General features: G+C 29.4%; 1 pseudogene across 1 annotated transcript; it reads left to right on the top strand.

Annotated features, from left to right (window-relative positions):
* The first annotated feature begins 4300 nt into the window (after positions 1 to 4300).
* LOC143617744 (uncharacterized) lies at positions 4301 to 11847 on the top strand (annotated as a pseudogene). The gene is made up of 7 exons (XR_013150879.1): positions 4301 to 4314; positions 9374 to 9515; positions 9607 to 9676; positions 9998 to 10019; positions 10262 to 10458; positions 10541 to 10640; positions 10729 to 11847. The product of XR_013150879.1 is annotated as an uncharacterized LOC143617744 (transcript).
* Positions 11848 to 14988: the final 3141 nt, after the last annotated feature.

Below are 14988 nucleotides of genomic sequence, written 5' to 3'. Positions count from 1 at the left end.
CCTGACAGTACGTGCAATATCCGAAGATCGTTCACGTACCATCAAGCAATCATTCGTACATTTCACATTATCCACATAAGGCATACACTTATCTCTTAGGATAAGCGTATTAACAAACATATTGAGTATGCACACAGCCCCGAAAAGATAACACATAAATGGGGCTAGAAACTCACCTGAACACGGTTACGTTCACCGTTAATCGTAATCCCTTTCTTCAGTTGTGCCCGGCTGACTGTATAACAAGTATACGTATCAATTAACTATCACTACTCATATCATCTTTCTAGTCTTAACTACTACCCACAACGAACGGGGGTCCGGGGGCAGCGCCCCTGGCAGCGGGGTCTAGGGGCGGCAGCCCCTAGCAGGGTCCAAGGGGCAGAGCCCCTGGCTGGGGTCGAGCTGCCAGGTCAGCTTGGAAAAATTTTATTTACATTAACTGTCTTAACACATTTTCCATTAGGTTTTTAATTTATTTTCTAAGCGAACTTAACTTTAGGCGAAGTTAAACCTTAAGCGAACTTAGCTTTAGGCGAAGTTATCAGTTAGGCGAACTTGGCCGTAGGCGAAGTTATCAGTTAGACGAACTTGGCCGTAGGCGAAGTTATCAGTTAGGCGAACTTGGCCTTAGGCGAAGTTATCAATTAGGCGAACTTGGCCGTAGGCGAAGTTATCAGTTAGGCGAACTTGGCCGTAGGCGAAGTTAAGCTTTGATGGCGAAGTTATGCTTTGAAGGCGAAGTTAAGCTTTTGCAGGCGAAGTTATGGTTTTGCAGGCGAAGTTACCCAGTTCAGCTACGGGTTTGGTTTTTATCAAGCATTTGGCGATTTTTATACCCTTGTTATGGTTCGACATCACCCCCTACGTTCCCTAACCGTTTTCGGTCGTATATATATCCCGTATATACTATAAAGCTTGGACCTTTAAGTAAAAACGTTCAATACTACGTAAACTTTAAAGGTCAAGAACATACCTTTAGCGCTCGTTTGATCTTGGTTAGCTTGTTTATGCACTCTAGATCTCGTGTAATAAGATCTAATACCAACTAACGTTTACTCTCTCTCGGGTCTTGCTCGTTTATGGTGTGTGTGTGTTTGGAGTGTGTAGAGATTATGATGGAAATGAAATGAGGGTTTAGGGTTTTAGGTTGGTTTAGGGGATATTTATATCCCTTAAAGCCCATGGACCTAAGGCCCATTCTCATTTAACCCATCTCAATTAATCTAAATCCATGATCCGTTCTTTACTCGATATTAATTAATTAATAACGCGAAATCACTAAACGTAACTTTCTTTATTTAACATTATAAATTTTAGGATGTTAGATATTCAAAGGTGATGACCTTTCTTTTTCATATACACAATCGGATGCTGCCGAGTGAACCTACTTTGAAGATATACATAATAGGATGTGTCCGATGGTTCCATCCTATCAGAGTATATGCTACATGACCTGGTTGTTGTATATATTGTGTAGTCTATAACCCAAAATCAATCAATTAAACAAATAAACAAACCTGGTAATCTTTTACGCGATTGTAGATGAAGAAATTGCAACCTGGATCATTATCTGAATCGTGTAATCACTATCAGATAAACCTATTTGTAGGTTACACACAATGATTTAACGGATAAGACAGAGAATTTCTGTATATGAATTGAATTTGTTATTGTTCTATAAAAATCATAGAGAGAACCCAGTAACCGTTGTTCAATTCTATATGTGTGTCATCGAGAGATTAGATTTTTCTGCCATGGAAAATCTAGATCAATATATTGTTATATTGATTCCCACTTGAGCCCAAATAAAATAATTATAAGCCCATCTAATATTAACCTTCAACCCAAGTAAATTAATTACTTAAACCCAAGTATAAAATCCAATAATAAAGCCCAAATAACAATATAATTAAATTGAGCCCGCACTCCCGCGTCACCTAACTCGTTTAATCTCTAACGTTATTTTCTTGATCGACAAGTTAATCCAATAACACTAAAATAACCAACAATCCTCCCCCATTTTAGTGATATCCATGATTATCTTAACCATCCTCACAGAAACACAAACACTATGCATAAATGAAAATGTCCTATGGATTGAATTTTCATCTTAGTATTTATGTGACATTCATCAAATTCAGATCTCGAATTATATTTGTTTTTGTAAACTTTTAATACGTAAACCCGACTCAACTTTTTTTAGAACCTAACTAAATTATTAAATAATATTATTATGGACCTCGATTTTAAATAAATCGGTGTTTTTCATAATATAGTGTCGTTAAGAAGAACATAAGGGGTCCAAACTGATTTTCGTAAAGTTATTATTAGTATTAAGAACCTTTAAACTCATTTTAAACTTTGATTGAACTTTAAGGGGCTTTTATGTAAATATGTATATATATATATAAATCGGAAATTAAACCCTAACCCTATCTTTATATTAAACCACAGCCGCCACCACCTTGAGCCGTTTTCCGGCGACCGTAATAGCTCCGGCGAGAATCCGGCGACGCCAAACACCTCCGGCCACCACCACCTTGAGCCGTTTTCCGGCGAGAATCCGGCGACGCCAAACACCTCCGGCCACCACCTCGTACTGCATCACCACCATTTCAGCCCCCCTCAACCCGACACCACCACACCTTTTCCCTCGTTTTTCCGGCGACCGGAAAAACCGAGCCGTGCTCTCCCTCTCCATCAACCGATCGCTACTCCCCCTTTAATTTTCGACAGAAAATCCGGCCACTGTTTGCATCACTGGCAACAGTTCCGGTGGCAGCAGACGGCGTCGCTGGTTTAGGGCGGTAGCTCTCAGCGACGCGGTCGCGTGGATATATTATTTGCTTGATTTCGAGCTCGTATGGCCAAGTTATGAGCAAAACAAGAAGGGGTTCGTATTCCGGCTGACGGTTCGTATCTCCAGCTGACTGTTTGGTTTTCCGGCGATGGTGACGGTGATTTCCAGTGACTAAAACAGGTATAAATAGTGGAGTTCAATGAGACGAATGCGTGGATATCTTATTTGCCTTAATCGGAGTTCATTTGGTATGGTTTCGAGCTATCTGACTATTTTTTTTAAAGTATTTTAAAGTTTATAAAACTTATAGAAATTTATATTAAATTTAAATAAACTTTTTCGTATTAAAACCGAACATCATTATAACCTGTTTTCTCGGCTCGACTCGTTAAACTAATTTTATCTATATCTCTATATATAATAAAAGAAAGCAGGTTCTGACACGTGTCAACCTCTCATGCATTTGGGACACGTGTCAGCCCCTCATTCTATTTGCTATTGTGTTCGAAATTCCAGCTTCCACGTCGCCCTACTTCTTGAACCGGGATTTTTCCATGTTTACCACCATAACCCTAATATCTATTTTCTCCTTCTCTCTCCTTCATTCATTCATCCGCCGTTTCATTCTTTCTCTCTTCTTCGCACCAGATCCACAAACATCTCTTCTCCACACTGGATCTTCTTATATTCACTATATATTTCAGATCTTCAGATCCACAAACATCTCTTCTCCATACCCGATCTTCAGATATTCACTATTTTCCGGATCTTCAGATCTTCACTATATTTCAGATCTTGTCACAGATCAAGTTCTTCAGTTGCTGTTTTGTTTATTAATTACCGTTTTTTGCTATCCGTCGCTATGAAGCTTCAATGTTCAAGGTGAGTTTTAATGTGTTTATATATTCCTTATTTTCTCTAAATATTTTATTCTTATGTTCTAATCCTGAAAATAATATCTTATCTCTTTGTACCTTTTCTAATATTTAGGAAAAATTTAAGGTCAGCTCATCTAAAGCCTCCGTAAAATTGTCTTGGTTGAATGTGAGTGCAATTAATTTTTTATGTTAGGTTTTATTAAATTGCCTCATACTGTGTACTTAACTCATGTTAAATAAGTGTTAATTTGTTTTTCATTAATAAATAATTATATGCTGTCTATTCAGATTCATATTATCAACAGTGAAGATGAAGATAAACATAAAGAGGTACTGTTATCCTGTTCAAATATTATATTTAATTTATTTTATTAATTTTCCATTTTCTATATTTCTCACTTCTATTTTACTTTTCAAATTATTGTATTATGTTTTCCAAGTACACATCGGCTTTGCTGGAATCAATATTATGTTTTGCAAGGTATGTGTAGTTTAATTTATAATTAATTTAATTCTTTATATTCTGAAAAATAAGAGTTAGATTTATTTAATTGATCATTTTGGCTTGCATTATTTGTAACATATTTTTTAGGCGTATTCTCAACATTGAAGATTTACGATGACGATCAACAGGTACTTTTTGCTGTTTAAATCTCTATATTTAATTTAATAATTTAATATTTTATTTTACATATTTATTAAATTCAAATTAATTTCCAAATTTGTTTTCAATGTTTTGCAAGTACAAATCAAACTTAGCTGCATTCTGGATTGTTGGACTTCAATATCATAGTATGTGTTATGAAAGTTAAATTTATTATATTCGTTACTTATTTTAAATAAAATCTCATTTCCATATGTTTACAGATCACAGTATGTTTCTTCAAGCAAGAATCACATTAGGAAATTTCGTTCTCATATGATTTATGGTGTGAAGGTATACTCAAATTTACATTTCTCTTTAAAAGTATGTATTTGTTTAGTTTAATTGATAGTATTTCATTTATAATAAATTAATTACATATTACATATTTTAAAAACAAAAACATCAAATAATATGTTTGAAAAACTCATAATTTTTCCTTTTATGATGTAAATATTTAGATCAACATTTATTTTTTAAAAAGATTATTATTTAAGAATTAGGAATTGTATTCTCATTTTTATATATGCAATATTTCTAATTTCTAATTTCCTAAAATTATAAAATTGTTTAAAAAGGTTATTATTTTTGCTTTTATCCTTTTTATGATGACTTTTTTTTAAATACTAAACATTTAGATCAACATTTATTGTTTAAAAAGGTTATTATTTTTTTGTTTTATCCTCTTATGATGTATATGATGTTTTTCATCTAAATGTTCTTGAATGATAAATAATTTTAGGAATTAACAAATTGATTTTTAATTTTTAATAGTGTTTATAAAAAAAGAATACTTTTTTATATATGCAATATTTTAAATTTACAATAAATTTTAATAGTGTTTCAAAAGGTTATTATTTGATGTTTTATCCTATTTATGATGAACTTTTTTAAATGCTAAATATTTAGAACAACATTTATTGTTTAAAAATGTTATTATTTTTTTGTACTACATATAAAGATTATAAGTTAAAGAAAACATTGAAATATTTAGAATATATTAAAAAAAATATATATTTTATAAGACTGACATATTTTTCCTTTTATGATGTAAATATTTAGATCAACATTTATTTTTTAAAAAGGTTATTATTTATGAATTAGGAATTGTATTCTCATTTTTATATATACAATATTTCTAATTTCTAATTTCCTAAAAGTTATAATATTGTTTAAAAAGGTTATTATTTTTGCTTTTATCCTTTTTATGATGAATTTTTTTGAAATACTAAATATTTAGATCAACATTAATTGTTTAAAAAGGTTATTTTTTTTGTTTTATCCTCTTATGATGTATATGATGAATTTTTATATATGCAATATTTCTAATTTCCTAAAAGTTATAATATTGTTTAAAAAGTTTATTATTTTTGCTTTTATCCTTTTTATGATGAATTTTTTTTAAATACTAAATATTAGATCAACATTTATTGTTTAAAAAGGTTATTATTTTTTTTGTTTTATCCTCTTATGATGTATATGATGTTTTTCATCTAAATGTTCTTGAATGATAAATAATTTTAGGAATTAACAAATTGATTTTAATTTTTAATAGTGTTTATAAAAAAAGAATACTTTTTTATATATGCAATATTTTAAATTTACAATAAATTTTAATAGTGTTTCAAAATGTTATTATTTTTGGTTTTATCCTTTTTATGATGAATTTTCTTTAAATGCTAAATATTTAGATCAACATTTATTGTTTAAAAAGGTTATTATTTTTTGTACTACATATAGAGATTATAAGTTAAAGAAATATTTGAAATATTTAGAATATATGAAAAAAAAATATATATTTTATAAGACTGACATATTTTAAATTCATCACGGTAGAAAGTTACAGTAGAAAGTTAATATTTTCCCTACCTAAGTAGGTTTATAAATTTATCATTACAAACTAGAAAACACTATATGAAAAAAGTCATAAAATTGTCAACATTTTGAGTATTTGATATTCCAAGCAACATTCAGACTAAATAAATTATGTTATACGTTTTGAATTTGAGTTTAAAAAGTCTATGTTTGTTGTTATTATAATTTGTAATCAAATTTTTACATATCATATATTTTAAAAATAAAAAATTTTATTTTGACTTACAAAACCATTTTTAAAGTGTTCACTCTTTTCAAAAAGCCGTCAATTTTCTTTTCAAATCTTTACAAAGCTCAATACAATCTTTTTGTTATCTTTTTAATGTTTTATTTTCTTTCAACTTTAAAAAAGTAGATCTATTTTTGATCAACTTTTCATTTCAAACCAAAAGATATGATTTTCTCTCCACTTTAAAAAAGGCAGATCTACTTTTGATCAACTTTTCATTTCAAACTAAAATATATTAAAAAAATCCAACTTTCAAAAAGGGAGATCTTTACAAAATTCAATTTTTAAAAAGGTAGATCTACTTTTGAAAGTTGGACTTCTCATTTCCAAACAAAATTATATTACAAAAAATTAAAAGTTGAATTACATATTACATATTTTAAACCTTACTACATTATGTTTGTTTCGTTTTTTATGTATTGTTGTATATCAACTTTAAAACCAGTTACAAAATATGTATGACTATTTACGTAAATATCTGTATTTCTTATACACAATTTCCATATTTTTCCAACTATGAGGTTAAGTTGACCATTTCAATATTGTTAGAATGTGTTGGACTAACTTTTCAATAATTTAGGATCTTTAAATTCACTCAATCTATAAACACTATTAGAAGACATCTTTTTCACAACTTTCCAAAAATGTTTCCAAATTTAGAAACCAATTTCTCTAACCAAGAAAGAATATTTTCTTGCCATGATTCTTATATCTTAAAATAGATTGTAGGTGAAAGTATATTAGAACATTCAAATGTGACAAAATAGATATTGGACCACTTATTCAGATTATAGGTGAAAGAAAAACATAACATTTACACTATAAGAAACTAAACTACGATATTGAATAAGACATTTTCAAATCCCAATATAGATATTTACACTTTAAAAGTATTTTTTCTTTTCAAAAATTAAATATATTCGTTGGATATTTAAATGCATTATGTTTTTTTCCGTTTTTATGTATTGTTTTATTTCAACTTTAAAAAAACTTAGGATCTTTATATTCACTCAATCTATAAAACACTATTAGAAGACATCTTTTTCAAAAGTTTTCAAATGTTGATCAATTTAGAAACCAATGTTTCTAACCAAGAAATAATATTTTTCTGCCATGTTTCTTATAGCTTAAAATAGATTATAGGTGAAAGAATATAAGAGATTAAAATTTGTCAAAATTAGTTGGACTACTTATACAATTTGTAGGTGAAAGAAAAACATAACATTTACACAAATGAAACTAAAAACATAAGATAAATAGCAATGAAATGTTGATTTCAACTATTTCAACTACTTATAGAGATTATATAACAATAGAATGTTGATTTTTTTATATTATAAGAAATAAAACAGATAATTTATCACCCATTGACACTGTTTAAAATTCCAATCAAGAATTTTGGTAATTAAATTCACATGTACATTTTTTATTTTCGTTTAAAAGTATATATTTGTTGTTATTCATTTACATTCACGGATTAACAATAATTAAAATTCAAAAATTACAAACTATATTTTAGATTTTGAAAGAAACTTTTACTTTTCAATTGATTGGTCTTTTCAAAACATTGTCAATATTCATTGGATATTTTTATGCTTTCTGTTTTTATCCGTGATAATGTATTGTTTTATTTAAAAGTTGCAAATAGTTAGAAAGTTAATCTTGACCTTACATAAATATGTTTATAATGATAAATTAATAATGAATATTATATATTATATTTAAATTTTCAAAATTGTAAGAATAATACTCAATATATATTTCAACTAATTTTAGATATTAATTAACAATGAAAAAAAATAAAATTAAGGCTATAATAAATAAAACAGAAATAAATTAGCATTGACACCCTTTAAAATTACAATCAACAACCTCGCTAATTCAGTTTTCATATACATTTTCCATTTACCTTTAAAACTATATATTTGGGATAATAATTTCTATACACAGATTTGTAATTTTTTTTATGTTATAAGAAATAAAACAGATAATTTATCATCCACTGACCCTGTTTAAAATTCCAATCAAGAATCTGGCTAATTACAATTCTCATGTACATTTTCCAATTTCGTTTAAAAAGTATATATTTGTTGTTATTTATTTACATTCACGGATTAACAATAATTAAATTTCTAAAATTACAAACCATATTTTATATTTTGAAATAAACTTTTACTTTTCAATTGATTTGTCTTTTCAAAACATTGTCAATATTCATTGGATATTTTCATGCTTTCTGTTTTTATCCGTTTTAATGTATTGAACTTAGAAAGTTAATCTTGACCTTACTTAAATATGTTGATAAACTTTTCATAGATAACGAATATTAATTTTAATTTTTAAAAAATGTAAGAAAAATACTCAATACTTAAAGTATATATTTGGGACAGGACAATAGTTTATATTTTGAAAATTATAAATTTTTAATCTGAAACTTTATAATAACATATTTGTAATAATTATATTTTTAAAATTATAAACTGTAGTTTATATTTTTAACTAAACTTATACTTTTAAAGTGTTTAGTCTTTTCAAAATATTATAAATATTTTATAGATATTTTGATGCATTCTGTTTTTAACCGTTTTTATGTATTGGTTTATGTAAAAGTTGGTACAAAGTTATATTTGTTTAGTCTTAATAAAGTTCTCTTTAGAGAAAATCTTTCCCAATTTAGTTAAAGAATTTATCAAATCAAGAAAGAAGTTTTGCCTTCTATTTTTCATTTAACCTAAAATAGATTGTTGTTTTTCCTCTATAAATACTCCCCCACATGCTCACAATTTTACACGCTCACCTCCCACCTGTCTTTAATTTCTGTATTGTATATTTCTTGTGAAGTCATGGAGCACGGGTGTATTCTAATACTTTATGTTGTAATGCATTCTTTATTTATATCAACTTATAATTAATAAATTTGTTTTTTGCATATAATTTTGGTACAGAAACATCACTTATTTGAAGGATTTGGATTTGGCTCGTCGTGATTACACTATCAAAGTTCGTGTAATCCATTTATGGAAGCAGCCTTTGTATAATAATCTAGATCGGTTTTACTCAATTGAAATGATTGTTGTGGATGAACAGGTATACCTTAATCCATTTAATTTATACATTTTATTTTAAATTATGTTGTTTTATTTTTCATATCTCTTTGACCTATACTTTTTACTTACAGGGAACCACAATGCAAGCTAATGTTCTTAGAAGATGGTTTCCCAAATTTGAAAGTCTTCTTCATGAATCCGGTTATTTTTACTATTCTCTTTATTTTATAGTCAACAATATTAGTTTTACTTTGCACAGTTGTTATCATATGTTGATTTCTTATTTGTTATTGTATTAGTTTAGAATTTATATTATAATTTTGTAGTAAATATTGATAACATTTACTATAATTGTCTTGATTGTTTATACTAATTTTTTAAATAGTTGTTTACACTCTATTTTTTTCTTCATTTTATTTGTATTATATTTGAACATATGTTATAAAATTAGTATGTATCTTTAAGTAATTTTAGGAATATTTGTCAAATTGTATGTGAATTAAAGTTATTTGTATTTTGTAGTTTTCCATTTGTATTCAAAAGAGTATAACCTATTTTGTGTTTCAACTGTTTTTATTTATTATTAAAATTAATAAATAATTTTAGATATTATTAATGAATCAGCTACTTTATAATATTATCCTTTTTTTATACTTAATATTACTTTTACTTTGCACAATTAATATCATATGTTGATTTTTTTAGATTATGCTTTAAGTTTTTTAAAATCACTAAATAATTTTTTGATTAAATCTTATTTACACTTCTTTAATTTTACTTTTGTAGACTGTTATTACATGTGAGGCCTACGATTGGTTTGAATGACTCAAAGTACAAATATGTGAACAACAAAAACAAGCTTGGTATTTTTGTGGACAGTGATGTGTTCCCATGTTTTGATTTCTCTGGTCCAGTACATGGATTCTGTTTCACAGATTTTAAGGATATCATTGAAAAAACTGTTCCTGATAATCAAGCTTTAGGTAAACAGATTTTATATTGTACAATTATTTTATTTCTCTGTACTTTAACTTTTATATTTAAATCTACAAATTATTTTTCCAGATGTTGTTGGTTTTGTTGCTGATGTTAAAGATCTGAAGAAATTCAAGACATCAAAGGGTAAAGACACAAAGAAAGTCAATGTCATTCTTCAAGATCTTGAGTATGTATTCAGTGTTAATAATTTATAATTATAAATTTAGTTTGTAACCACTTTTGTTAAAATATTATCTTTAATTCTGTTTTGCAAGGATGAATTCAATTTACCTTTCTTTGTGGGATTCTTATGCTGATTCTGTTTTAGAGCACTGGCAAAACAGAAATGAAAATGGTGTTATTGTTGTTGTACTCCAGTTTGGCACATTGAAGTACTTTGGTCGTTTCGGTTATGTAAACAACTGTTTTAATGTTTCAAAGCTATTGTGAATTCTGACATTGCATAAATTACTTCATTTCGAAACAGGTTTTATACATTCATTATTCAAGTTTCATATTACAATATAATATGATTTTGCATATTTTTTATTTTACTCACTAAATTTTTTATTTTTTATCAGCCTCCTTCAAAACTCTGTTGGTTCATCATGTTCCACCCAATCATCTTGGTTATCTGGAATGTTTTTATCACTCTATGATAATTATGTTGTAAGGAGCGAATTTGTTAACATAGCTGAGATAACTTTGAATGAGGTTAACTTAATTTGAGTTTTTTTAATATTTAATATTTATGTTATTTTATAATAGAGTTAACATAAATATAGGTGAAGTCTGTTGTTATTGTTGGTAATGTTCGGATGATACAAGAAGAATTGCTCTGGTATTATTTTGCTTGTAAAACTTGTCACAATAAGGTTACAAAAAAGTGTGATAGTCATGAACATACTGTGGGTGTTTTGGTTGATCAAGAAAATGTTTTTGAATGTAAAACAGAGACTTGCAATAATACTGTTATTGAAGTTGTTGAAAGGTAATATTATATTTAAATTTTATCATCATATTTTTCTTATAATCATAGTATGTTACATGATTTATTATTTATGCAGGCTGAAACTCCCATTGGTGGTTCAGGATTCCACAGGAAGTGTTTCTTTGACAGTTTTTGACAGAGAAGCTTCGAAAATTCTCAACACTTCTGCTAAAGCTTTAGTTGACAAACACGCTGCTGTAAGATACCATTATTACTTTATAATTTTTCTAGCTTATATTTTTAATTTTAATAACTATTTTATGTTAATATTGTTGTAAAATGTTACTTAAAACAAGATGGTGATAAAGCTTTGTATCCTGATGAGTTCGATGTTCTTGTGGGGAAAAAGTTTGCATTTCGGATTGATATTACCGAGTTTAATCAGAAAAACAACTTCTGGGTTTTTTGTAACATCCCGAAATTTCCAAAATAATATTAATTATATTATTTAATAATAGAGGGAAAGTTTACTCGGGTTATCGAGAAATAAATAAATAGAGTAGGAGTTGGTATGGGTCGGGCTAGTGTTGGGTAATGGATATGGGTTATGGACTTGGGTTATGAAAGAAGGAAGGAGAGTCCATGGGTTTGAGCCCATTATCCCTAAATATAAATACCATTAATCACCATTTAATCCTCATTCTCACATATTCTATACACCACCAAAACACACACTTAATATTTCTCTCTAGTTCTTCCTTATCTCTAGCCGAAATCAAGAAGGAAACCGAGCACCGACCCGAGGTGACGATAGTTTAATATTGTATGAGCTTAACCCGTAGAATAGAGTTGTGAAAAGACGAGCCGACACCGTTAAACCATTTAAATCATGAGATCCGGGTGGAATAGGGTATAAACCGAACCTATGATGAGCTTAGGGATCACCCTAGCTCAGATCTGGATCGAACGGGGCGAAAAACGGTGAAAAACGAGTTAAAACTCGTATCGTTTTTCCGGTGAGTTTGCGTGTTTCCGGCGGCTTTCCGGCAATGACGGCGCCGGAAAAGTTAATATGAGGATAGAGGTGTCAGGGAATGTTCTGACATTCCCTGACCTAACCCTAGTTCGCTATGGGAACTTAGCGAATCGGAGGGTGATTCTTTAGCTGATTCGCTATGGGAACTTAGCGAATCGGAGGGTGATTCTTTAGCTGATTCGCATAAGGAAACCTAACGAACTAGGCTTGATTCTTTATCCGATTCGTTAAGGGAAAAGGGTAACGACTTACCATTGATTCGTTAAGACCATTCGTTAACAGAGATAACGAATTAGAAAGTCCAATTCGCTAAGACCAAAGTAACGAACTAGAAGTTTAGCATAATGACAGAATGGTCCCTGTACTTAGAAAGGAATGAGATAATTACATAGTAGCCCTTGGACTTTGATAATTTATGAAAGATGCCCTTAAAGGATTAACGAGTAACGAGTAACGAACCGGGTAATGATTCAATGAAGTAAAATCGGCTTAGACACGTAAGACTAATTAAGTAGTAATGAGAATGGCTAGAGTAGTATTTGATATTCAATTATTAAACAGTTAGACGCGCACAGCTCGAGAAGGAGTAACCGTTAGCAGAAGAAGTAACCGAGTTCAGGTGAGTTTCTAGCCCCATTTCCTTGTTATGTTTTCGGGGCTGTGTGCATACTCGATGTGAAGTGTGAATACACTTACCTTAAGTGGTAAGTGTATGCTATAGATGTTATACGAGGTAGCTAATATATAATATTTGCCGGTGCGTGAACGATCTTCGGATATTGCACGCATCGCCAAGGATAGTGATTGCCAAGTGGTTATTAGTGTGTATGAATGCTATGATGTGACTTGCTTATTATATAAATGATATGAAGCATGTTGTAGACAAGTAGAGGTAGAGTGTGTTAGAAGTGGCAAGAGTCTAGTAGGAGTGTTAGTGGCATGACGATAGTACGTGGTAGGGTAAGCCTATACGTGACTACGTCATTAAAGTGGCAAAGTGGCATAACGTTATACGTTATTTAAGTGGCAAAGTGGCAAAGTGGTAGGTGTAAATAAGAGGCTAAGTGGTAAGGTGAGCAGGTTAGATAGTGGACTACGTGTCTTCGGATACGTATATGATGCATGTAGTGGTTGTATGATAAGTTGCTTGATTAACTAGAACTCACTCAGCGTAGCTGACTTTTAGTATGCACGCAGGTGATCAGACCAAATAACTAGCATGAGGATGGCACATGGCATGGATTGAACGGCTGGCATCTTAAGATGGAAGAAAAGATGTTTTAAATATAATGTTTTGTGCTATAGTATCAAAGAAAAGATTTAATGTTTTGTAATGAATTATTTAAGTTGATGTTTCCGCGAAAGTTTTAATTAACTCTGATTGTAAGAACTGTGTATATGAGTAAATCCGACGCTAAAGTAGGGCTACCGGGTACGGGGCCTTACAATTTTGGTGTTTCCAAAGTCATTGATGATGCTGATATTATCTTTGAGCTTAAAAAGAAGTCAAACAATTCTGAGGTAATACATTTACATAAAAATAAATTCAACATACATTTTTTTACCAACAAAGTGTGATGGTAAATTTTTCCAATTAAAGGTTAATGACTCCGCATGTTAGACCAACTTTTTGGATGATAGTCAGTCTCAAGACACACTGAACCCCAATGTATGACCTTTATATAGTTACAATTATGTCAATTCTTTACAGTATTACATATTTTTTTCAACCTTATATAAATATAATTTTAAATATTTGAACAATTCTTTGTTTGTAAATACATATTAGGTTGATAATCTGGGTGGTATTGACTCAAGCCAAGCTCTCAAACCAATGGTAACTACCATCAATTTAACTTTAAAATTTCAATTTATTAATAGAAAATGCAACATTTACTTACAAGCTTATTTTATAAATTTATAGGCTGTTGTTGAAATTATGGATGATAATGTCATTACTCCAGCTGCAAAACAAAGTAATGACAAACAAATTGAGAAGCCTGATGTTTGTGACACTGCAACTTTTAAGAGGAAATCCAAAAATCCAAGTTTCAAGAAAAATTTGATGAACACTTACGATGCTGTTGAACTTGGGGATATGTCTACCACCAAACCTGTTTCTGATGGCAAGCCTGCCCTGCTAATCCCCAAGCTCGAAAAATGAAGTATTTATGTTTATGTTTTTAATGTTCCTCTATGTTATTTTGAAGACTTTTTAATTATCTCTGTTGTTTAAGAACTACTATCAGATCTTGGATTCATTCCAAGGTTTATGGTTTTATTGTTGTATTTCCTGTTGTGTACGTTTTGGTTTAAGACTATTTGGAAATGTATCACTATGTTATGGTTTTTAGTTAACTTAATGTTTGTTTTGTGTTTATATTTTAAAGTATTACATGTTTTCATGTTACCAAAAACTTTACTTTGTTTTAAATTTTCAACTTATATACTCATTTAAAAACTTTTATGTTTTTTTGTCATTTAAATATCTTAATTAAAACTATAATGTAATGTTTTCAAATGTTATATAAAGTTTTTTGTTATAGAATACCAATGTTATGTTTTGTT

The sequence above is a fragment of the Bidens hawaiensis genome, unplaced genomic scaffold (genome assembly GCF_021521415.1).
Source record: "Bidens hawaiensis isolate Kalapana, Puna unplaced genomic scaffold, B.hawaiensis_p1.1 tig00002323_1, whole genome shotgun sequence".
Lineage (NCBI taxonomy): Eukaryota > Viridiplantae > Streptophyta > Magnoliopsida > Asterales > Asteraceae > Bidens > Bidens hawaiensis.
This window is presented reverse-complemented; position numbering and strand designations above follow the sequence as displayed.